Source organism: Pelodiscus sinensis, chromosome 12, assembly GCF_052426305.1.
Source record: "Pelodiscus sinensis isolate ZL-2025 chromosome 12, ASM5242630v1, whole genome shotgun sequence".
NCBI classification, from domain to species: domain Eukaryota; kingdom Metazoa; phylum Chordata; order Testudines; family Trionychidae; genus Pelodiscus; species Pelodiscus sinensis.
Genome location: NC_143063.1, coordinates 23,871,894 through 23,898,213, shown reverse-complemented (window position 1 = coordinate 23,898,213; position 26,320 = coordinate 23,871,894). Strand labels below are relative to the sequence as shown.

Sequence of the window (26,320 nt, the reverse complement as noted above, 5' to 3'; positions counted from 1 at the left end):
TGATTGCTAATGGCTCAGATACTTTCTCAATCAGCTCCTTGAGTATAATAAGATGCATTTCATCAGGCCCTTGTGACTTGAAGACATCTAACTTTTCCAAGTAATTCTTGTTCTTTTCCTATGTTAACTTCTGAACCAACTGATTTTCACTGGCATTCACTACATTAGAAGTCCAATTGCCACCAACCTTCTTGGTGTTATAGAAAACAATCCTATTTCAGGCAGATCCTATTTTCCTTGCACAACCAAACCCTGATCTTGCTTTAAGTTAGGAAAAGAGGAAGCTGCATACCAAATATAGTGGTCCTAGCTCTTACAGCTGAGGAGGAGTTCTTGAACAAACAGACTCACAGATGGAGGGACAAAGATAGACAGATGCAGATTTCTAAAATATACAAATAGATAATGAACCTGCATTTTTGTATTCTTGGTTGGGAATCACAATTTTTTGCAGAGGTGAAAAGTATCAGGCAAAAATTGCAATTAACTCTACAGCAGTATGGATGAATGAATTATAATATTTATCAAGGATACAACAATAAATAAAAACAATATTAAAATGGTTCTAAATAAGGTAACCGCATATAAGTTCTTCTTTAATATGACAAATGGATACACAGGCTGAGAAAAAAAGAAAATGATTATTTTAAATGATCAGACTTTTTCAAACTTAGTTTGTCAAACAGGAATGAAAAATTATTGGCTTTCCCCCATCTAAATGTGGTATGGGCAGACAATTAGGGCCCTGTAATAGCAGCTGCCTATATAAGTCCCCAACACCTACTATAAGACAGCTCCAAGACCCTTGGGTTTCTTCCCCACACCTTCCCCAACACTTTCTTTCTCTCTGGTTTGTCCTCCTAGTGTCCACTTGTGTTTTTTTCCTTCTATTTCCAGTGGCATTTTCCTTTGTCCTCTCAATTACACATGCATACCGCCGACAGTAGGCAAACTCTTTTTATAGCCAGTGTCAATGGGTTTTCCTTAATTAAATCCAGATGTCCTACTCAGCCTAGGCTGGCCTGACTCTGCAGCCCTGGTCAATTAGCCCCAGGTGTTCAACTGCCCCGATTGCCTCTGCTGGTTCTAGACCAGCTCCTCCCTGTTACCCTGGGAACAGAGATTTCCTCAATCTGAGGCTTTCTTATAGCCTTTTGATCTGACCCTGTAACACCCTAAATACAAAAGTGAAGATTTTATTATTGGAATGCATTATAGCAGCACCAATGAAAAAATAACAGGGAATCTGCATGAGATGTAATACAAATGCTACAAATACAACTTATTTCCTTTCTTCAGTAAGTCAGACTTGCCAGTACATACTGAGGTCAACTATGTCAGACTCGGGTCGAAGGATGTGAGAACACAAGGGAATGCAGTGAAAAAAAATCAATAAAATACCCAATCTTAGATCTTTCTGATTTAGAGCATAGTTGTGTTCTCAAATCTAACAACTGGACATTTTCCCAAAACGCAAGCAAGGCTAACTCAATATTTTCAAGGACTATGGCTTTATCTCAGTATTTCTGTACTTACAAATCCACTGCTTTCAATTAAATAAACTACAGGACATGCCAAAAATGTAGCAACAGTAACTAATGTGTATTTGATGGCAGGATCTTCTACAGTCTCACATGAATAGGTGACATGATCTTGCATTTGGGATTTTAGAAAACATCAGAGTGATTTACAGTGAAACCTTTGTTATCTGGCACTCTGTTAACCAGAAAACTTAACCGGCATTGCCCCCAGCCACAATACTGTCACATCTTCAGTCACACAGGCCTGACTTGGTTTACCATGATTGGCTTAACAATTTTTTTTATTTAAGAAGTGCTAATCATCTTGAACTCAAAGTAGAATTGTGAGACCAACTGCCTCACACTACAAAACTACCAATATTAAAAACTTGAGTTTTACTATTATTGTCCATTGGTTTTTCTTCCTAGGTTGATGGGATCCTCAGATAACCAGAATTTTTAGATAACCGGAATGCCCTAATCCCCAAGCGTGCCAGATACATTACTACAGTAAAACCTGTGTAAGTAAATAAATGCATAATCTACTATAATTTGAATATTATTTGAATATATATTTCACACTATTGACATGAACTGGGGCACTGTGTTAATATTAAGGACAAATATTTTGTTTATAACTTCTAAATTGCAATTTTTTCACTCACTATTAAGAATATTGCTTAATGGTAATTTTCCTTTTGATCCCCTTTGATTTACTAGCAGCTAAAGAAATGTGTCCACACAAAAACACACACATACAACAATATATAACAAAATGTGTGTAACATATAACATTATATTACAAACTTCTGGGGAAAGGGACTTCAGTTTGCTTTATGAATGATTTAGGAACAACACTGACAGGTGTCAGAGAAACCAGCACCAACCTCTCTCCTCTGTCAGATGGCAAAGGACTCTGAAGATGGTATAAAATGGAGCAGGCTGCATAGCTCCGACCACCTTTTAATTTGCAGACCTGCAGTAGGGTTTGGTCCCAGTGTGAGCCAGGACTGAGCTGGGATGCCTTCCTCTCTTGAGTAATTGAGTGGCAGATAAAAATTATATAGAGTATTAGATTACTAAAATAACCTAATTTTAACATCCTTACCCAGAACACACCCTGGATCCTTCCTTATTCAGGGCTCCAGCTCAGAAGAGGCTGAGAATTCTATGATCTTGAATAGGATCTCTAAGAGGTTATCACTGAAATAAAGCTAAGATCTCACTCACTTTCAGTAAAGGCCTTTATATGAACAGAAGATGCGCTGGTTTAACTTAGATCATTTTAGTTAAATCAGTGCAACTTAGGTATAGACTCTTATATCAGTTTATAACTTGTTTTATAGGTTTAGTTTACACCTGTAAATTTAGGCCTTACCTACACATGTAAGCTGCTCTAGTATAACTTAAACTGATATTTAAACCAGTCCAAATAATTATTTTGGTTTAAGAGTATTTATTATTTAGATTTAAATTAAACCTGTTCCCAATGATTTAAGCTAAATCAAAAAAGGCACTCAAAGAAGTGCTGATATTGGGGCTCAGTAGTTCAATTATCAGTTTAAATTCACACCTTAGTTTATATTAATGCAATTTGGTTTAAACAAACTTTTACTGACACAAGAACACAAAGTTGCGTTGATTTACTAAACCAGTGTTAAAAAATCATACCATTGTTCTATTGGTACAACTCTGCAGGCCTGAAGAACAACAGGGACTATTACCTGGAAGGAGGTGCTGGTAGAATTATATACCTACAATTATAACTAACAAAAAAATTTAAAAATCTCCTGTTGCTTTTTCTAATTAATCTGGCCTTTCTCTAACTCTCCAGCTCTATCCCTTTCTTTCTGTTTCTCTTACTCCATTTTCCTGCCCTTCTACTTGCCTTTCACTCACTATGTATTCTCTGACTCTTTTTCCATGCCATCTCCATGTTTTACACACAATCTCTCTCCTTCAAACTCTTCTTTTTTTGTGTTCTTACTCCAATTCAACCTCTAGACGTTTTCTCTGACTCATTTCTTTTGCTTAAATGAGGGTTGATGCCAGGCTCGCGCTGTCCACTTCTCTTAAAAGCTAACCTGACCTTTTATGGGAATTGTCAGCCTCTCTTGATGGAGTTTTCTGCAGTGCAGGATACCTGTGAAAATGAAGGGGCTCCAAATTCCTTTAAATGCACATTTAAGTCACTACAGTGAGATACTCTGGACCAACCAGAAAACTAAGGGAGGAATGGGAAAGCTCTTTACCGGGAACATCTGAATGATCAGAGACAGCAGCTACAAAACCAAAACCAACAAATCAACCTCAAATCACTATGTATATTAAGAATCTGTAAATACCTTTAAGTTGGGAATCCTTTGTGGATCTGGTCATGGTGCAACAGAAATGAGGACTTGTCTACACAGTTTCTAAACAGATTTAATTAAATTTGTGCACACTGACTTAGGCAACATCTAGACTGAAGACATCTTCCAGAAAAACTTTTTCCAAAAGAGCACGTCCACATTAGCTAAACAAATTGAAAAAGTGATCTGCTTTTTCGAAAGGTAGCGTCCAGACTGACTGGATGCGCTCTCCCATAAAAGGCCACCCAGAACCACTTCAGGCAGGGCTTTAGGTCACCAGTTGCTTCTGAGTGCTGGTGCTAGAGCGTAGCAGAGACATGTGCTTAAAGGAACCCACCTAGAGAGCTGTTTCTTTGCTTCTGCTGTGTGCTTGCCTACCTCTTCGAAGGGACAGCAAAGCTCTCGCAGTATCTGCAGTGGTTGCCCAGCTTTTTTGGATGCTACAGCTTTTTTTCTTTGTGCCATGGAGCTGGAGCTGCCCCATAGCATGCGATGGCCCCACACAGCCATGCTGCAGTTTCTGTGGCACTTTGTGCGGCTGTCTTCCTGTTCCTGACTGAGCTCGACCCTGAGCTCATTCTGGGGACCCTCTCTCTGGGTGTGGGAGCAACACCCTTGCAACCACAACCCACTGTGGAGAGGTGTATCTGGAGGCTGGACATTAGTTCAACGGTGGGATGAACAGCAGTGGCTCCACTTCTGAATGCAGAAGGCCACCTTTTTGGAGCTGACTGAAAAAACTCTGGAGTGTAGACATACCCTCAGTTATCACTAGAGACCCCTTTTGCTGATACTTAGAGCCCAGCACATTTGGGGCCATATGCTTTATACCCACAGCTCATTTTTGTGGATATAACTGTGGATGCAGATACAAGTTCTGTATCAGCTCAGGATTCTACTGATATTATTTCAGATAAGAGGACCCTACATTCATAGGCGGCAAGTTATATGGGCTCATGGTGCCCTTGCTCCAGCAATATTCAGATCCGGGGGGCCTGCTCCACCAATATTTGGAGCTGGATCTCTCCCCTAGCCCTACCTCGAGCGGGCCCCAGCCCCCACGTGCCGCCCCCCCCCGGGGGTGCAGGAGACTATCCGAGGGAGCGCATGCCGCTGTACAACAGCTGAGCGTGGAGATGCCAGGTTCGCAAGATATCCGAGGGAGCAGGGACTCTGCTCAGAGAAGAGGCTGGGTTGGGATTTTTTTTCCTCCTCTGGTTTGAATGTGCGTCTGTCCCTCCGGCTTATTTTAGCAATCCCCACCCCTCCCCAACTTGGGAATAATCCTCATGCTCAGGGGCCAGCTGCACTTGTTGTCAGGCTGGCTTTCGTAGTTTTGATGTGTAAACACTTGGTGCCAGCCTGGCGTGGGAGGCTTTGGGCTCTGTTCAGCCCTGAGCCAGAGCCGCGGTGTTCTGGCTGGGAGATGCTGCACCCTTCAATTCCTGATCTGTAATTGAATTAATTCTATATCACAGGCATGTAGGAAGGATGAATATATTAAAGATTATATGGCACTCAGGTACTATGTTAATGGGTGCCATACAAGTACCTAAAATCAATTTAGTTTAATTAGTTTAAAAAAACCCAATGTAAGCTAAACTGATTTAAGGTATTAAGTCTATAAAAGGCGTGTTCACTGATATAACTAATCATTCTATAAGGTTTCACAGTAATGTATTTAAAACCTTGTTTAATTTCACCAATATTAAATTCTACAGTACTTCTCAGAAAGGAAATTGAGATACCGTAATATTATGATATTTAGCATTGAAAAGAGAACTGTTATGGGGAGAATTGACTGGGATATTTAGTATTATGTGAAAACTGGAACTGAGCAGGCCCTCCTTTTTTTACTCTGTTCCATCATATAAAAATGAAATGCTAGTTAAAATTTAATGCTAGTTAAAATTAATAAAAGGAAATACCACACACAACTTGTCATCAGCTTTAAGGTGGCTAGAAAATCAGATAATGTAGCTGGATTTTTAAATGTTGGATAATTTTATGGCTCATAACATTTGTCTTTACGCAAGCTAAAATTAGGGTAATCAATTTTTTTTGCTTCAAGGTGGAAATTGATCATGTGCAAAGATCAGGAAGGATGTTTTCCTCTGCACAGTATTGAAGAAGTGGCTAATACATTATGCTTTCTTTTGCTTTCCTCTAAGAGCAGCAGACATTAACTAATACTGGAACCAGGATATAGGACTTAATGAATTAATGATACAGTTTAGCATGTCCTTATTTTTTTAAGCCATTGACAACTCTCCTGATTTTAAAAGCAGCTTACACAAGTTTGTAGGTTGCAAATACTACATGTGTTGCGTTTAAATCCCCTATAAGATTTATATATTAGATTCATAAAGAATCTGGTAGTCACGTTGTATTTTATTTGCATATTCTCTTTGTTTGTGCTTAGAATCACAAACTGTTTGTTTAAAAGGATAAATGTGTGAAATTGAGTGATATGGACGCAAGAACTTGGATCAATAAAGATCAAAAAGTAAATAAAGTCAAATGATTGAAAGTATTGATGTAGTTAGCTGTTAAGAGCTTTTTGCAGTTTTGAATTATTCACAGTGGGTGTTGCTTGTCCAATTAAAATATGTGAGATTTTAATTAGATCTAAAAGTTGATTTTTTTTAAAAGTACGGCAATATTCCTATAGTATGCTCAGATGCATCTCTTCAGCTCTATTGGCCTTATCCTAAACCTAGGCCACTCTCCATTCCTAAAGGTTATGAACATGCCACTCATACTTCAGGCATGGAGATTGGGCCAAGCAATCTCTTCTGAGATATACATGGCTGCTGCTTCATGAATAAGCAAGAAAGATGTAGAAAATGCCTGTCCTGGACCCAGTATCTTAGAGTGGCTTCACCATACTTTTTAGCTTTCTGTTCAGCTTCATCACATAGGTCATCAGCATGTCTACAAAAAGTGCCAAGCTATTATTTATGTAAATTAGAAATTCTGTGATTATGAAAGCAGCAGGTTGAAATTTGTTACTTATTAAAATTGCACAATAGTGAAATATTCCTTTGTCAATTAAAGATTAAGTGTCAGACATAAAACCAAATAACTTGCTTGCAGATAGTAAACTATACAAATAATACAAAATACACATTCTCACTTTACAATGTTACAGAAAGTAGCCTGAAAAGGTTACTCAGTCCACAGATTATTGGGCAAGAGCTACTAGTGCAACAAATTACTCTAAAACAACAGGCCGCCAATAAAATTGACACAGATTCAAAGACTAATAAAGAAAGAGGGTAGAGTATACAAGAAGTAAGAAAAATCTGTTGCGGTTATACAATATAATTTGTAAAAAATTATTTGTAAATAACCTTTAGTACTAAGTGTGAGCATTGTATATTGCTGGTGTTATATTTTCTCCTTTGCTATCTGCTTTAAGGGACCGATTACTTTTTTAAACTGAGAATATCAACAATTTCAAGCACTCAACAATCTTTTGAATAAGGCCAAAATCAAAACACCACCTTAAGATGTCAGATTGTAATTCAGTTTTTTGTTTTTGCTTTTTTTCAACTTTGGGGGAAGCTGCCAAGCCCTAATTTGTGAGTGTGATAATCTCAGGTTCTAATAGGGTTGGCCAGGTGTCCGGTATTGACCCGGACAGTCTGGTATTTTCACCTCCTGTCCAGTAAAAAAATTCAGAAAATACCAGCTCCCGGCCTCCCCACCCCCGGGTCCGAGCACTCTCAGCTCCCTGCCCCCGGAATCCCTGCTTACCTGGTTCCACAGGGAAGCTAAGTTCTGGCTTGAACAAGAACACAAAATGGCTGCTGGCAAAAAGCCTAAAGACCAAGGGGAAGTAATGCCTTCCCTGGGTCTTAGTGCTCAACCGCTCCCCTGTTCCTATACCTATTCTAACTCTGCACTGACTTGGAAAGGGGCCGTGATGTTTTATTATTTATTTATTTGCTTAAGTCTCAGAGTCCTTTTTTTAAAATCCTCAATGACTTTGGTCCTCTCCCCCCCCCCCAACAGAATTTTTTCCCCCAGTGTTTTTTTTTGGGTGGGAGGGAGAGGGGGGAGAGAGTGTTCAGTATTTTTGGTTCAACCATCTGGCAACCCTAGGTTCTAAATAAATCCTTAAATGCACAGAGTAGGGCTTGCTGCTTACTCATAAGGGTGTTTCACCAACTTTCTTCTATCTGCTGAACTACGTAATTCACCTTGCTTGCTCCATTCCAAACACACTTTCCCCAAGTTTCATAACAATTATATTTTCTTCCATTCCCTCTGTCTTCCTCCTGTTCCCAATAAATCCATCACAGTTTGTCTCCTGCTCCCCAAAGTCCTCTGACATCTCAGTACTCTGTCTAGTTTCCTAACACACTTTTTTCTCTGCTGCCTCTACAATCTCACAGACAGCTCCTCAATAGCCATTGTCCTTAGTCTGACACTCACACAAGGACTAAAAGGCTACCATTTTTTTTTTGAGGACAGCTTGTTGCTTCAGTCCCATTGATAGTCTTGGGATATGGTGGCCATCTTGGAAAAAACTCCACACAATTTTAGAAACATCATTATGCTCACCATAAATTAGCAAGCACAGGAAATGCAGGAGCTATGGTTGTCAGTTATATCAAACCATCCTGACAGACTTCTTTGATCAGAAAAGAAGCCTTGTGGATAAGGGGAAAGCAGTATATGTGGTATACCTAGACTTTAGTAAAGCATTTGATATAGTCTCATATGACCTTCTCATTAATAAACTAAGGAAATACAATGTAGATGGGGCTACAACAAGGTAGTTGCAAACCTGTTTGGATAACTACTCTCAGGAACTGTTACTAATGGTTCATTGCCTTGCTGGAAGGGCATAACCAGTGGGGTTCCACAGAGATCAGTTCTGGGACCTGTTCTGTTCAATAGATTCATCAATGATTCAGATAATGGCATAAAGAGTACTCTTATAAAGTTTGTGGATGAATCCAAGCTGGGAGGGGATGCAAATACCTTTGGTGGATAGGATTATATATCAGAATGATCTGGAGAAATGATCTGAGGATGAAATAAAGGAGACATGCAAAATACTCCACTTAGGAAGGAAAAATCAGTTTTACATATACAAAACGGGAAATGACTATCTAGAAAGGAGTACTGTAGAAAAAGATCAAGGGGTAACAGTGGACCACAAGCTAAAAAGTAAAAGTGTGACACTTGCAAAAAAGCAAACATCATTCTGGTATGTATTAACAGCATGTTATAAGCAGGACATGAGAAGTAATTCTTCCACTGTACTTTGCGTTGAATAGGCCTCAAGAGTATTGTGTGTCCAGTTCTGGGTTCCACATTTCAGGAAAGATGTGGAGAAATTGGAGAAAGTCCAGAGAAGAGCAACAAAAATGATTAAAGGTCTAGAAAATGTGAGCTATGAGGGAAGATTGAAAAATTGTATTTGTTTAGTCTGGAAAAGAGAAGACCAAAAGGGGAGATTCAACAGCATTCACGTACCTAAAAGGTTGTTATAATGAAGAGAGAGACAAATTGTTCCCCTTAATCTCTGATGATAGGAAATGCAGCAATGGGCTTAAACTGCAGCAAGAGAGGTTTAGGTTTGACATTAGGAAACTGTAAAGGTATAGAAGCACTGGAAAAAATTACCTAGGGAAGTTGTGGAATCTCCATCACTGGAGAATTTTCAGAGCACATTATAAGAGCACATTAGCCAAAAACACTGGTCAGTAGGTCTAGATCAGGGCTCAGCAAAATACGGCTCACAGGCTGGATTAATTCCACCTATCTGATTAGCAGACTGTGCCAAAAGTGCATGCTCAGTTGCTTACTTCCCACATCTTGCTCCCTTCTGCAGCCAAGCTGCTGCCAGTACCCTCCTACTACTTGTGCAGAGGGAGGGGAAGAAAGGAGAGTGCTGAAGTCTTGGTGTCCCTCTGCCTCTGTACCTCATCTCTGCAGAGCAGGGATTGGGGAGAGGGACACATACAATGGAGCTACTCCAGTCTGAAGTATGGTGAGTGACTGAGATGGTGAATGACTCCTGTCTTAAGAGGCAGGGAACTGTTTCTAAGATTTCTTCAGCAGCCAGCTCTCTCTCACACACTTAAACTCCTCTCCTATCTCACCATATGCTGCATCTTTGCAGAACTGGGAAAGAGGGAGACAAAAGAGAAGGACAGCTTTTCCTGTCTTAAAGAATGGCATCTCAGAAACTTACCGGCTGTGTCTAGACTGGCCACTTGACTTTCTGCAAAAGCACTGACGATCTCATGTAAGATTGTTAGTGCTTTTGCGGAAATACTATGCTGCTCCCGTTCGGGCAAAAGTCTTTTTCCGAAAAACTTTTGCGCAAAAGGGCCAGTGTAGACAGCAGAGATTTGTTTTCCGCAAAAAAGCCCTGATCGCAAAAATGGCGATTGGGGCTTTTTTGCGGAAAAGCGCGTCTAGATTGGCCATGGACGCTTTTCCACAAAAATTGCTTTTGTGAAAAAGCGTCCTGCCAATCTAGATGCGCTTTTCCGAAAATGCTTTTAACGGAAAACTTTTCCGTTAAAAGCATTTCCAGAAAATCATGCCAGTATAGACGTAGCCACCCAGTAGCAGCAATAGTAGCACTGCATGGCAGGGGAAGGAAGGAGATACCAGCCCCACCTCTCCCTGCCCCCACTCCTCCTGCCTTTTCCCAGCCCCAAAGCAGCGAGAAGCAGCATCAGATGGGTTGGAGCTGCCCAGACTGCACCTTCCCTGCTGCTGGTGAGTGAATGAAGCAAGCAAGGGTGTGGGGGAGGTGTGTACTGCTGGCACTGGCCCAGCCCTTCTGCCTTAGGGGGAATATGTGGAGTGCATATGCACCCCCATGCATCACCTATGGCTGCTAGCAAACACACACACACACACACACACAGACTGTGCCACACACCTAGTCTGTGCCACACAAACACTCCCAGTTTCTGTGCCACACACACACAAAGTCTCTTTAGTCCTTAGTTCCATCTCTTCTGCCTGAGGCCTTGCACAGCAATTTGCTCTAAACGGTGCTTGCTCGGTCCTCCTGCTATGAGTGCAGGGGACTTGACTTGATGACCTCTAAAGGTTCTTTCCAGTCCTATATTTCTATGATCATAAATATGAAAGTATTGTTCTTGGTTGGTTAAGAAATATAATTATTTCAGTGTAAGTACACCACACCATAAATCATTGGGTATAGTAATTGAAATCAGTATAAAAAAGGCTAACTGCATTTATATTTAAAAGCAATGTTTTGTATTTTTCTTTTAAACAGAACTGATTCAGTGTGATATTGGATTATTAAACTAGTCTAGTTGAACCTACATAAATGAAAGTATAGTTTATAGTAGGTACATATATTGTGCAATCACAATTTAGGAAAGCCAATTTAGTTAAACATTAGGGCTATGTCTAGACTGGACTGTTTTTCCGGAAAATCAGCCGCTTTTCCAGAAAAACTTGCCAGCTGTCTACACTGGCCGCTTTAATTTCCGCAAAAGCACTGACTTCCTACTGTAAGAAATCAGTGCTTCTTGCGGAAATACTATTCTGCTCCCGTTCAGGCAGAAGTCCCTTTTGCGCAAAGCTTTTGCACAAAAGGGCCAGTGTAGACAGCTCAGATTTGTTTTCCGCAAAAAAGCCCCGATCACGAAAATGGCGCTCGGGGCTTTTTTGCAGAAAAGCGCGTCTAGATTGGCACGGACGCTTTTCCGCAAAAAGTACTTTTGCGGAAAAGCGTCTATGCCAATCTAGACGCTCTGTTCTGAAAATTATTTTAACAGAAAACTTTTCCGTTAAAAGCATTTCCGGAAAATCATGCCAATCTAGACGCAGCCCAATAGAGTAGAATGTGAGAGTTGACTACACGGCTATTAGAATGCTTGATCCATCCTCCAGTATCCCAAAATAGCAAAATACACCAATGCATTAATGTCTCTTTTTAAGTACCATTCTTCTAATTTTTAATTTAAAATGGAACAAATCATTGGTCATCAACTTGGCATGAGGCACTGCCAATTGCCATTAAGGACTAAACATTGTCACCGTAGGAAAAGAGCAGAAATGTCTAACTTCAGATTTAAGAGAAAGGGGAAATGCTTGTGCTGTTTGTGTAGAAGAAGAGGGTGATTAGGACCTCAAAATCTATAGTCATTTCTTAAAATATTAGGCTTCGATGACTAACTGAAGCAACATTGATTGAAATATTTTCTTCCTTTTGAAGCTATAATTTAAACAGGACTCCCATAGTTCTTGATATTAGAAATAAAAGCTCTGTTTAAGAGATCAGACCTTCATTTGACTAACAGAAAAAGTCAAGATGCATTAAGGGTCGCCAAACTTTTAGTATTGTCCTGGAATCTCCAGGAATGAAAGATTTTTTTAATTAAAGATTGTAACGAGATGAAATCTCCAGGATATGTCCAACCAAAATTCAGAATTAAAAAATTGGAAGGAAACTTAAGAGGTCATCAAGTCCAGTCCCTTAACACATGGTAGGACCAAGCACCATGCAGACCACTCCTGACAAATGTTTGTCTAACTTGCTCTTAAATATATCCATTGATGGAGATTTCACAACATCCTTAGCCAATTTATTAGTTTACCCACCCTAACAGGAATTTTGTTCTAATGTCCAATGTAAACTTCCCTTGCAGCAGTTTGAACTCACTGCTTCTTGTCGTATAATCAGCTGTTAAGGAGAATAATTTTTCTCCCTCCTCCCTGTAACAAACTTTTTGGTATCTGATTACTGCTTTCATGTCCCCTCTCAGCCTTCTCTTTTCCAGATTAAACAAACCCAGTTCTTTCAGTCTTCCCTCAGAGGCCATGTTTTCTAGACCTTAAATCATTCTTGTTGCTCTTCTCTGGACCTTCTCCACATCTTTTCTGAAATGTGGCTCCTACAACATGACACAATACTCCAGCTGAAGCCTAATCAATGCAGAACGGAGTGGAAAAATTACCGTAAAACTGTGAGTATAATGCACACCTACCTTTTAAACGTCAGAATCCTGGAATAAACTGAACTCTTATCTATAATGCGCACCCCGACTTTGCCGAATTTTGTCTTGCCTTTTTGTACTGCTGGGTAATCACGCGTGAGTGCACGAGTATATAGTGCGTGGCGTTTCCATGCTCTCTTTGGGATGCCATGAGTTGTCAGCGATCTTATACGACTGCTGAAAAACTTAAAGTTGTTAGCTATGCTGAGGCTCATGGCAACAGAGCTGCCAGCTGTGAATTTAATGGCATATGGAGTCTAACATTTGACTTTGGAGATGGCAGAAAGAGCACCTGCAAGCGCTGCCTCAGATGAAGATGGCTGAGCGAGGTAAAAGCGCTGCATATCCTGAGTTGGAGGCCAAGCTGGTTGAATGGATTGCTGAGTGTAGACAGTAAGGCGGTGGTATTAGCATTGCGGAGGTTAGAATGAAGGCTTTGACCACTGCCAAAACGTGCGCTAACACAGCCGGGTTTAAAGCTTTGTATGGCTGGGACTATCGGTTAATGAATCGCCATGGCCTATCGGTCCGACACCGAACAACAATCGCACAGAAGCTACCCATGGACTCAGACACCAAGTTACTACAGTTCCAAAAGTTTATCATAAAACTACACAAGCAGAACTGCTATGACCCTTCATTAATTGGTAACGCAGATCAGACACCATTAAATTTAGATAATCCCTACGACAGAACGCTTGAAGTGAAAGGTGCCAAGACCGTCTCCATTGCTATCATAGGCCATGAAAAGTCTAGGTTTACTGTAATGCTTGTTTGTATGGCCGACAGAAAGAAGTTGCCTCCTGATATTGTGTTCAAGTGCAAGACAATACCAAAGAATGTTATATTCCTGAACACCGTTCACGTGCGTGTTCACCCTAAAGGCTGGATTGACGAAGCTTTAATGCTTGATTAACTGCGGAGGAACCGCCAAATGAAAACTTAAAAAAAAACCTCCTATGGATAATGTGCACTTTGAAGCTAAAAAAAACAGGGAAAAAGTGCACATTATACTCGCCATTTTACGGTACTTCTCATGTCTTGTTTACAACACTACTGCTAATGCATTCCAGAAAATGCTTGATTTTTCTTCTACAGTTTTATACAGTAAACTCATATTTAATTTCTCCGGTTTGTCCAGATCACTTTGAAATATAATCCTATCCTCCAAAACACTTGTGACCCCTCCCAGCTTGTCATGATGAGCAAATGGTGTCATAATAATAACCTACCTTTTTGTTTAAAGTCTATTAATAAACATTAAGCTTGACTAAAAGCTTAACATTATAGTAACATGTAGCTTTTGAACTAAAATGTGAAAGAATCTCTATATCAAGGAACTGAAAATGAGTTGAATGCACTTTGGTAAATACAATATGTTGTGACGATTTACACACAATCTCCTCTTTGAGATACTATATTTTGCTCTTTATTTATAAAATATTACATTTGGCAAAGGCTGTGTTACATTTACCAAAATGCTAATTGACCAAAGATGTTTGTTTGAAATCATTTATCAATAACACATACCCAAACAGTGTCGAGTTTTAAGAATTATCTTTTTTTCACTTGTTGACAAGACAGATGGCTTTTCTAGTAGCTATGATCCACCATGTAGAATGCAGCATCAGCTCAGTTGCCTATAGGCCTAAACAGTCTTGTGTAATATGTATATCACCATTCTGCTTTTTACATTCAAGACAGGACATTTAACCTTATGTACACATATAAATGAATAAATATCTACGAGGGCTGTCAATTGAAACACAATTAACATTAATTTATTTAATGTGTTAACCATAGACCTCTGGGCAGGGAGAGAGGCATCAGCAGCGAGGAACCTTGCAGTGCCTGATCAGGTGAAGTAACCTAAGCCATGACTGGAAGGCGGGAAAGGAAAACAGGACAGAGGAAGAATAGGCTCACATCCTGGCTACTGCAGAAAGGCAGGGATCCTGATCTTTGTGCCTCTTCCTCTCAACCCTTAGTGCCATGCTTCATTGTCCCTGGCCATTCAGTTACTCCCAAGAGCCACTTCCATCCACCCTGGCACCATTCCCCATTATTCCAGGATGCCCCCCTTGTTCCACGGACTGACTTTGCCCACCCTCCTGCACCAGGCCCCATTGTTTCAGGCCAGCTTCTTGCTCTTGGAATGACTGCCCCCACTGTGCTGTACTCCATTGTCCCTGGCCAGCCACTCCCTCCAAGGACCACCTTACCACACCCCCATTATTATATCCCATTGTCCCTGGTCAGTCATGCTCTCCTGGGACCCCCCTCCTGTTGCATAATATCTGACTGGCCTCTTGCTCTAGGGACTGACCCTCCCCCCATGCTGTGCTCCATTGTCCCCAGCTGGTCCCTCACTTTGGGGACTGACCCTTCCCCATGCTGTGTCCCAATGACCCAGTTGGCTCATGCTCTGGGAAGTAACTTATAGAGAAGGAGCCTTGCAAGCTCAGCCTACATGCACCAACCTTTCCTCCTCTGCCGTATGTAGGGTCCCTAAGAAAAATCCACTCTCTGTTGCAAACAACGGCTCACTCGGCTGAATGGATCCTACCAAGGTCAGCAAAAGGAGTTTAATTGCACTGTTTAACTGTGCTATTAAAATGCTATTAAACACAATTTTTAAATAGCTCAGTAAGCCCTGATATCATACATGCAGTGGAAATAACACAAAGCTAGTTCAGACAATGGTGTCAAAATTGCAGCTACACAGGCTCCTACCCCAGCTCACCCTTATATGCTGAAATCCTATCATGGTTTACTGCTCCCTCTCTAGTGCTCCATGGCACCCTGCAGTGTTTCTTTCAATTTTCAGGGTGGTGAGCTATTAAAAGTTAACAATAAATACATAACATTGATTTGTGTGTGCTTTTCAATAGGGTGACAAAAACTTGACCTTGAAGTTTAAAAGGATGTGCAGGGAGTGGGGGAGGAAGATTTTCCTTGCTTTGAATTGTAAAAAAATTGCCAGGCTCCCTGCATGCCTTTTTTGACCCCTCTAAGGGTTTGTGACCAACTGACTGAGAAAGACTTGTGTAGGAGCATGAGCTTTGTTCTGAGTTCAGAGCTTTGCAGTAATGATAACTTCTGCTCTCTGGGGAAGCAGGATATGGCCCCCTTTATTTCAATCCTATCTGGAATAAGTCACTGGTTCTCTTGTTCACCTGCCCTATAATAAACCCTATCCAAATTCATTTCACAGACCCAACAATTGGGGCAGCAATTTCTTTTTCTCACCTTTTTGAGATGAGTCACCTCACATACGCTGGCATGACAGGACAATTTGGGGCAGATAAAAGAGGTGGTGGTATGAGAACAAGAATCAATGTTTCTATATATTTAACTTACAAATTTAATATTTGCAGTATTGCAAACCGCCTGATATTTGGTGTCTTTCTTACACCCCTGGCTTTAATTTTTTTAAAAACTTTTAAATCCAATGATTGCTGAGAAAAATTGCAAAGTATATCCATTAAAAAGCTTAACTACAAAACCAAAGAATTACAAATGTATTTATATTATAATCTTATGACTTTTTGAGGCTTGTCTTTTATGATATTTTAGTTTTTAGGGATGGCAGAATTGAATTGGATATCAGAAATTAAAATAAGCTGCCCAATCAAAGTATAATACAAAATTCTCTCTCAATAAAAACACAGCAACACTCATAAGATAATGGTCCAAAGGACAAATGTTTATCGAATAAAGATGGATATATAATAAAAAACCATGCACATGCTCCTTTCACTGTAGCTGCACAACTATGAATAAGAAAGATATCACTTCTCTTAGAAACACAGGTTAATGAAGAAAAAGCTACCCACATAATCAGACATAATATGAAAATGTGATTCTCTATGTCCCCATATTTAATATTCAGTTATAAATTTAGTTTATTCTATCTTAAATCTCAGCCTGCTATTTTACTTATAGACTCTCTCACCCACATTTAATGTATTCTAAGGGAATACTGCAGTGTCATCAGTTATCAAAATATAGCATTATATTTCATCACGGTTGTTTAGTATGCACTGGCATACAATGTTTATGTTTAAGTATGTTAGAAAAATGGCTGCAACAAATTTGTATGCAGCTCACAGTCCAACTACAACGATAAACATAAGGATACAATGCAGCAGTAACATAATAGAGGCAATCCAAGTTGTGCACGTCCAGGAGGGTCACAGACACTGTCTCAACAATACGTAAAAGATTAGTTTGCCACTAAAGGTTTAAACTCCAACAAAATATAAAAACTTGGAGGAGTAAAGGTACCCAGAAGATAGTGCTAAGCCTGGATAAAGGGCATTGTACTGAAAAGTTACCTCTGTGTGAAGAGTTGGGGTGATGTCTTGTACTCTTTTCTCATTGTCAGAATGTGCCAGAGGGTTTACAGATAACAGAATTTAATCCTGATCAGTCATCTTTATGTGAATTCTTACCACGCTTCCTCAGTAATGGGACACAGCAAGATGAGGAAAATCTATAGATAAACTTTCGGCAGCCATAATCAGGGTCTTGACCAGTTGCAGGTGGAGTATGTATGTTAAATCTCATCATTTGCAGGGCACACTCTTGGGCATATAGTTATTAATGGTAATATTGAAGTAATCCTCTTTTCTGTAGTCATGGACAGTAGATGGACGGACCAATTGAAATACAAACTTGTAGATTAAGCAGATGCTTAGAAACAGGTTACTTTAAATTATAGGATCAAAATAAGAAAAACCTATTAGAGCATGGAGTTCATTTGTTCTCTGTACAGGGATTAGTCACAAGTCACTGACTCCATTTACATGAGAAAATTATACAAGTTTAAGTATCTGCAGGATCAAAGGACCTATCTTTGTTTAAAAGCCTAATCATCTGCTGATCCCGGTCCCTGGGATTGATCATCTTTTTGTTTAGAAATGAATTCCAGCTGTGGTTCTCTGGAAATTTTATATTAATTTTAAACTCAAAAACTATGTTGAAAGGTCAAATTAGAGCTTTAATACAAGACATTTTAACAGAAAGGAAAAAAGAAAATTCACAATAAAGGTTAAAATGTACAAAATACCCTCCCATCCTAGGGCACAACAAAGAGCATTCAAATCATGTCATGGTGAGATTCCATTGGGTCAAGCATTTTAGGAACCAGACGGAATTTGAGAATTTCTTAATGGCACCTACAGTGAGAGAGCCCAGGCGGATAAGAAATTTGTATCCACATCCAATCCATTATCTGCAAAAATGTTCTGCGGATATCCACAGGTTTGCAGGGGTTTAGATATAAAATCTGGATCCACATTTATCTGAAGATATAAAGTGTATATTTAGGGATACTTAAGGTACAGTGCACAAAAGAACAACAACTTTGAGGTCTTTGTACATTTCATGAATGTATTCATTCTGGTTAATCCATACTTGTTAATTTATAAGGACCTGAATTTATTCATGACATTTTAGAAACACATTAGTATCTGTTTTGGAGAAAATTACTTTAAATAACTCACTGATAATTAAAACAAATGCTTTAAAAACCTATATTCCCCTGTACAGAAGACCAAAGAGATGAATATTGGGGTTTCTACCTTTTACATCTTGCGTAAGTGACATGCACATTTTTAAATCAGAAGCAGAACTGTTAAATATGATAAGTAACATATGCAAAAGTAGTAGTGTACAAGAAATTTTTTAGCAGTACTGGTTCTAGCACCTTATCTGCCGTATCTAATTAAATCACTGAGCAAACATTTAAAAATAAAAATGTAAAGGAAAGGCAGCTGTTTCATTCAGCATAAACATTTTCTGATATACCAAAATTGATAATTAAACTTGTCAGACAGAAGGCAGCTTGTTAAATAATCCCAACGATTTAAAATAGTGAGGAAAAACATGCAAACTAAAAAAGAGAAACTTCCTGTTCCCCATCAAAAAAAATTCAGAGAGATTGTGTGTCATATTAACTACTTTTACCATATCATGCATTATCTGAGCTAGACTGTGCACTCCTTGGGGCCGTAGCATAGTCTGATTTACTCTACAGAACACTGTGCAAATCAATGTATAAATAAGATAATTGACATATTTCTGATGTGTAAGCATTATCAATAAAACAAATGTCACTACTGGTATAGCATCTGTTTTTCTGTGCAGCAAAGTAAGTAATGGGTATTCTTTTCTGTCAGTGGAGCCAGTATGAATCATTTGGAGCAAAAGCAGCATAATCATTCAGAACGTTAAACATCTACATGAAAAGCTCACTTCACTAACCTCAACAAATAATATCTTAGTTTCCCCATAGTAAGCAGGATTGAAAGTGGATCTGAAATGTTTCTCATAAAAAATGTGCTATCAGTGTTTGGAAAACTTGGGTTGATCATACAGATACCTGTTTCCATTTTTAGCCATTTAGAATTAGTAGCAATAATAGCTTTCTAAGAATAAAATAACTGGTTTTTTTTTAAATCCAAACAACTGAAAACCTCCACTCCCTCAAAAAATCCTTTACTCAGGCAATCTGCAAACTGAGTTTTCTTTATAATTTTCTAGTAAAACTCACTAATTTCCTGCCATGTAATTAAAATGTTAATTTTTACTATATAATATTACTTTTAAAGACTGGGGCTTAAAAGTGTTACTGTATTAAATAATTCAGCTACCCAATCAATCATTTAACTTTAGTATATAAAAAGAGAGATTATTACTGATTTTACTGAAATTTTAAATTCAGTGCCTAAGTGACAATGTATTGAATGAATGCATTACATTTAAAAGGCTAATTCACATTATCATATACCATGCTCTATTTATGAGAAAAGCAGAGATCAAACAAAATTCCTCAATCATTTATACTTAATCACACGTTAACTGTTGAAAAGACGTAAGTGGATGCTGAATATCTGAATATGTTGCTTAGGTTCAACCTATCAAATGATTGCATGTAGGAGTGCTTTTAGACTACATCCAAAATGTTAAGTGCTTTTTACTGCTAGACAGTACTTTTACCAAAGATTTCTGCAGATGACTTCAAGTTAACATCAAGCAAAAGCACTCATTATGCAAAACCATTAATAAAAACACCCTCCTCTTTCTTTAGATGGTTAGCTTTACTGAATGCACCTTCTTTTTTTCAGAACCGTTGCAATTTACTTCGTGCTCTGCTTCAGCTCTAGCATACTGAAAGATGACTTGCATTGTAGCTTACAATTTTATTAGTAAGCTGCAAAACAATGATAATCCATGAAAGCATGAAAATTCAGAGTTAAGGCTGAAAATCCAAGGGAATATTCATCCACATCCTATGTATGTATTGTGTGGCCAATGTCTATTTAAAAAAAAAATTAAGCTGGATTCTGTGCAGTAACTTGCTTATTGTCTAAACAGACATTTCCTGCATCAATTCACTCCAGAATAAAGAAAGGTCATAAAGCAAGATATTATCCAGCATTCCTATTAACATCAGAGAAATTGATGGTTTTTGTTTTTAAATTGTAGTGGCTAAGGAAAACAAGAGTCAAAATTTTCCAGGCTCAGAAAAAGATATAGAACATTACAATGCAAGAAATAGTTTTGTTTTTTAAACCTACATTACATAGAAATGGATTTTATGGATTAAGTTGAGTCTACCTTTGAACAGGACACAAGGAGATCCCTCAATTGAATGAGTGTGGGCCATGCAAAATTCTGCTTTCTGTGCCCCTGATAAGAAACTGCTGAGGGTGTCTACAAATAGAGTGGCACTAGACTTATCAAAGCACGGTGAGGACTATCATCCCTCCCATTATATTCCATAACAGCAGAACTATGCTGGCATAGCAGGAGTCTTTGTCACACCATCTTAGTGTACTGGGACTACTCAGACCCATACTCCTCTAATGTTTTCTGAGTAGCTAAGCTTTTCATCTTTGTTTATGATGTTAATTTACAGACTTGCTTGCATATTAACCAAGCAGTAGTTTCTGTACCTGCCATTCCTGAAAGAGTGCATCGTGAGGTCAAATAGTATGATCTTTAGCAGACACCTAGCAAACGTGGCAAATATTTTTTTCACTTTATTATTTGTTTCAAATGGGTTCTAAAATTATTTAAAAAAAAACCATTCACTTAAAGCAAATCCTCTTCTTGAAAGCTTAGTCCTGAACTAAGAGCAAAGCAGAGTCAAAAGAAAATGGAAAGTTTCATACAATATGACTACTACACAACCAATGGAAGATCCCTGCAAATCCATGGATATCTACTTTGTATCTGTGGTATCCTCATCCGTGGATGTGGATGTTATCAGCTCATTTTTGCGGCTATGGATGTGGATACAAATTTTATATCTAGAACCCTGGAAATATGCAGATAGCCACGGGCATCCACATCTGTAGATGTTAATGATGGTATTGGTGATTCATTTTTGCAGATAAAGATGTGGAAACAAATTTTGTATCTTTGCAGGGCTCCACCAATAGAAACTTAGCCACTTCTCTTTACAGAATATATTAATCACAAATTCTGCTTTTAACTATGCTATTTTGTGGATCATAAAGCATCTTTTAGCAAGGACTATACAAATAGAGGGTGTGACTATACAGCACTCTAAACTTGAAATAAGATATGCAATTTGCGTTATTTCAAAACAGCTTGTTTTGAAATTTGGCGGGCCTATACAGTGTCAAATTTTGAAATAACATGATATTTCGAGACATCCCTTAACCTTCATGGAATGAGGGTTACCAGGATTCTGGCTGTTATTTCAAAAAATATTTCAAAATAGTGGGTGGCTTGTGTAGACACGGGGTAGCTATAGGGCATGTAGTGCAGACGTACCCAGAAACGGATCAAATGTATTTTTACAAGCTTGTTGTTCTTTTTTGCAGACATGAAGAATCACAATACATATATTAAAATACTGGACTAGAATCCATTCTGTAAGTAAAAACAATGGAATGGGGGGAGGGGGGTTCCAGCCCACAAAAGCTTATGCTCAAATACATTTGTTAGTCTTCGAGGACTCATTGTTTTTTGCTGAATCAGACTGACATGGCTATCCCTCTTAATTCTGCAAGAAACATTTAATGACGTAAATGTTTATCAGTTTATCTATAGTTTCCATTATCTTCACTATTTTTTAAAAACAAAAATAATTCAAAATATTTTAGCATTTTGAATCAATGTAGTAGGCTATATACTTGCTAGATGGATAGATAATTAAAAAATCTTTACACAGCTCTTCACAAGCAATATCCTCCCTTTCATATCATTCTACTTGACAGTTTAGTACCATCAACTAGTGCTCATAAACGATACTTTATTGCTTGAGTTGCTTTCTGATTGGCTGTTATATTATGATCACGTTCCAAGTGTCTATGTCGTCTAAGATAATAAGAATCTGTAGATCAGTAACTCTGTTCAGAGGATCAATTACTGTACTGTACAAGTAAGGAAGATACTCCTGAAAATAGCACAGAACAAAGTTTAGTTACAGTTTTATGGCTACATAACAGCTTCAGAAAACTTGGCTGTGATATGTTCACACAGGAACTATATATCCTCAAAAATCAATTAAAGTTGTAGAAACTCATCAAAAACAATACTATAAGTTATCATATGGGATCACCATAATGGCAAAATACACTTTTAATTCAGTTCTGTTATTCTTTAATACTACCATCCAGAAGAGGATATTTCATGACTGGGTAAAGTTTCACATCTGGTGAAGGTTTATGTATGTTGCAATATAGCAGTATTAGTAGACATAGGGACATATTCATGTCACTGTACAAGACACTGGTAACTAGACCTTATTTGGACTATGTACAATACTAGTCAGCCTTATTCAAGACTGATGAATTCAAAGTATAACAGTCCCAGAGAAGAGCTACTAGGTTGAACAAGGGAACGGACAGTTTATCTTTTGAGAAGACTAAAAGAACTTGGTTTCTTTAGCTGGGCAAAACAAAGGCTGAGAGGGGATATGATTACCCTCTACAATGTGTAAGGGAGTGTAAAGAAGAGTGAGGATCTGGAATAATTTCCCAATGGGAACTGTGGAAGGAAACAGCATTAGAGTGTCTTACCTGGGGATACAGTTGGGCTGCGTGCTATGAAGGAGAGTGGCCTGTGTGCCAGGAAGGAGAATGGCTCCTCTCTGCTCTTTGTTTCTTATGTGGCACCAGGGACTGAGATAGGAGCTGCCCACTGGTACTGGGTCTTGACATTGGCAATGGCCTTCTTGGTGCCAAAGGTTCCTGTACCAAGGTCGGAGCACTATTGATGGCAGTTGGTGATTCAGATACCGTGGTTGACTGCGGTTGAAGTGCTGTTTCCATATGGAGATGTTTCAAGCGGGTGTCTCTCTCCTTCTTGGTGCTTAGATGTACACAGTGTAGCAGTAGTAGTTGGTGCTATCTTACAGGTGGAATGTTTCAATGCTATAGTGTCCTGCTTGTGTGGCACCAAAGGTTTCAGTATTGCAGCATGCTTATTGACCTTCTTCTCTGTTGAGCCTAGAGCCTGGATGCAGGATTGGTACCAAGAATGTTAGGTATCTCATCTGTACTTACAGTGGAATGTGAGGTTCCCACTACAGTCTTGTTCCTTTTTGAGGTCAACACTTTCTGTGGAGGATGACTCCGTTTGCTCTGGGTCGTACCTCTGGATTTCCTTTGGGTAGATCAAGGGAACCTGACAAATTTGACAGGGCACTGTGTTTACTCAGCAAACATCATCTAGAGGTGTCTCCTGGCCTGGATGTGAAGCTCCTAAATTTTCTTGCTCCACCTTTAATAGTAGTGCACAGGGAGCACTTTTGTGACATATGAGATTTTCTCAAGCAGCAGATACCCCAGGAATGCCTGTTGTTGACTGGGATGGTCTCCCAGCAAGAGATTCACCACTTGTAGCATGAAGAGCCTGGTATACCCAGGGGAAATAGAATCTAACAGGGGAAAGCCCTTCTCCCCAAAGGGGAAGGAATTTGAAAGACACTCAAAATAAAAAGTAAATAAAATAACTAAAGAAAAAAAAGCATCTAAAGAAGGGTAACTCGGCTAAGTGACTTCAAAAGTAAGGAACAGTCATGTTCCATCTCAGGCTGAATCAGTTAAGGGGAATCCGAGGGTAGTTCCCCTGAGCAGCCCCATGTAGCCTCCACTGGTTGACAAGGAAGATATCTTTGATTAAAGCTGAAAAATGTGTGTGCATACCTGAAGTGGAGCTCCCCTAGGGACAATATTCTAAGAAGAACTAAAAATATTTTTTGAGATTCTTTAATGAAAAATGTTTTAATTTATTAAACCAACATGGTTAAAAAATACATTCTGGCTGAGTGTTTCAATTAGTTAAATATTATACCCTAAGTATAGAATATTTATTATAATCTCGTTTAAATATATATCCATTTATAGTATTACCTAATTTGCAATGTTGATTTGTTAGCCTGAGTTTGTGCTGACTGTATTAAGCAACAGAAAAATCAGAGCTGTGACTGAATAAACAACTGATCTAAATTAGTATAATTAAATATACAAAAATATTATGTTGTGGTATATATTTGATTTATAGCAATTTTATAGTACACCTCATCCTCGCAATGGAGAAAAAACTGCTCTTTTGGTAGCTTTTGCTGATCTTTTTTTCTCCTCAGCAAATACACAACGGTTTGGTAAAGAAAGAAGAAGTTACTCACCCTGTAAAAATAACGATTGTTCTTCGAGATGTGCCCCGTGGTTGCTCCACTCTAGGTGTCGGGTCCTGTCCCGGCGCTGTGAATCAGAGAGCTATCAGAGCCGTGGTCCGCCAGACCGCGCATGCGTGGCTGCCAGAGGCGGCGTTCGCGCCTTTGATGTGTTGCGCACGGTCCGGCTTGCTCAATTCCTCTCAACTGCTCCCTGAAATGAGAAAAATGAAAAATTCCGGAGCGGGGAGGAAAGGCGGGTCATGGAGCACCCACGGGGCACATCTCAAAGAACAATCATTACTTCACAGGGTGAGTAACTTCTTCTTCGAGTGGCCCCGTGGGTGCTCCACTCTAGGTGACTTCGTAGCAGTACTCGAACATTAGAGCGCTCTGGAATTAAGGTTTTTGAATATAGGAAAGGACTGCCGTAGCAACTGAGGAATCAGCAGCAAATTGGTTTACTATAGCGTAATGCCTCAAAGGTAGAATGCGAGGACCATGTTGCTGCTCAACAAATGTCTCAGAATGGAACACCTCTGAGAAAAGCTGTAGTCATGGCAACTGCTCTCGTAGAATGGGCCTGAGGTGAACACAGAAGGGGTTTGTTATGTATGGAGTAACAGGTTGTAATACACGACACTATTAATCTTGCAATCCATTGGGAAGTTACTGGTTGTCCCTTGGATCGATCCTCTAATGATACTATTAGGCGGTCCGATTTCCTAAAGTGTTGTGTTCTTTTGATATAAAAAGCTAATGCCCTCCTCACATCGAGTGTGTGCAACAGTGTGTCTTCCCTCGAAGCATGAGGCTTGGGATAGAAAGAGGGAAGAACAACTGGCTCGTTGATGTGGAAATCCGAACAAACTTTTGGAACAAATGCTGGATGAGATCTCAACGTTACCGACTCCTTAGTAAACACCGCATAAGGAGGTGATAACATGAATGCAGCTATTTCACTCATTCTGCGAGTTGATGTAGTGGCAAGAAGAAAAAGCAATTTTGCGGTTAGAAGCTGTAATGGTATCGTAGCCAAGGATTCAAAGGGGGGGGGCGTGTCAGAGAATCCAGAACGAAGTCTTAATTCCAAGAAGGTGGTAGTGGTCATCGTGGTGGGTTGAGGTTCGTAAGTCCCTTCAGAAACCTCTTTGTGATGGGATGAGCAAATACAGAGAACCCATCCTGACTCTGATGAAAAGCACTAATTGCTGCTACATGCACTTGCAGCGAGGCTATTGCAAGGCCTATGTCATGGAGGTGCAAAATGTAATCAAGTATCTGGGATATTCCTGCAATGTGAGCATCACTGCCACACCACGCTTCAAATCTGGCCCACTTGGCGAGGTTGGTCTTTCGAGTGGAGTCTTTTCTGCTGTGTATTAATACTTGCTTGACTCTCTGTGAGCACGAGCGTTCGACCGGATTGAACCATCGAGCATCCACGCCGTGAGGTGTAATGTTTCGGGTTTCAGATGAGAAAGGGAGCCGTTGTCCTGAGTCAAGAGGTCTGGAAGCAGAGGAAGGGTGTACAGTGTCCTAATAGACATCTGGTGGAGTATTGAATACCAAGGCCACCGTGGCCAAGCTGGGGCTTTGAGGATTACTCGAGCCCTTTCTATAGTGATCTTTTCCAGGATCCTGGAAACTAGGACGATCGGGGGAAAGGCGTATAGTAGTGATGTTCCCCAATTGTGAAGAAAAGCATCTCCCAAGGAGTGGTGTCTGAATCTTGCCCTGGAGCAATAATTGGGGCACTTGGCGTTGGCAGCAGTAGCAAACAGATCT

At 39.4% G+C, this 26,320-nt stretch overlaps 1 protein-coding gene and 1 long non-coding RNA gene across 3 annotated transcripts in view; one reads left to right on the top strand and one right to left on the bottom strand.

Annotated features, from left to right (window-relative positions):
• Positions 1–2,037, top strand: part of LOC149523727 (uncharacterized) — a 36,768-nt gene extending 34,731 nt beyond the window's left edge. Inside the window, exon 3 of the long non-coding RNA XR_016350505.1 lies at positions 1,950–2,037. This is a non-coding gene — a long non-coding RNA (uncharacterized LOC149523727). The remainder of the gene's footprint in view (positions 1–1,949) is intronic.
• Positions 1–26,320, bottom strand: part of ITFG1 (integrin alpha FG-GAP repeat containing 1) — a 214,019-nt gene that overhangs the window by 25,811 nt on the left and 161,888 nt on the right. The window lies entirely within an intron of this gene.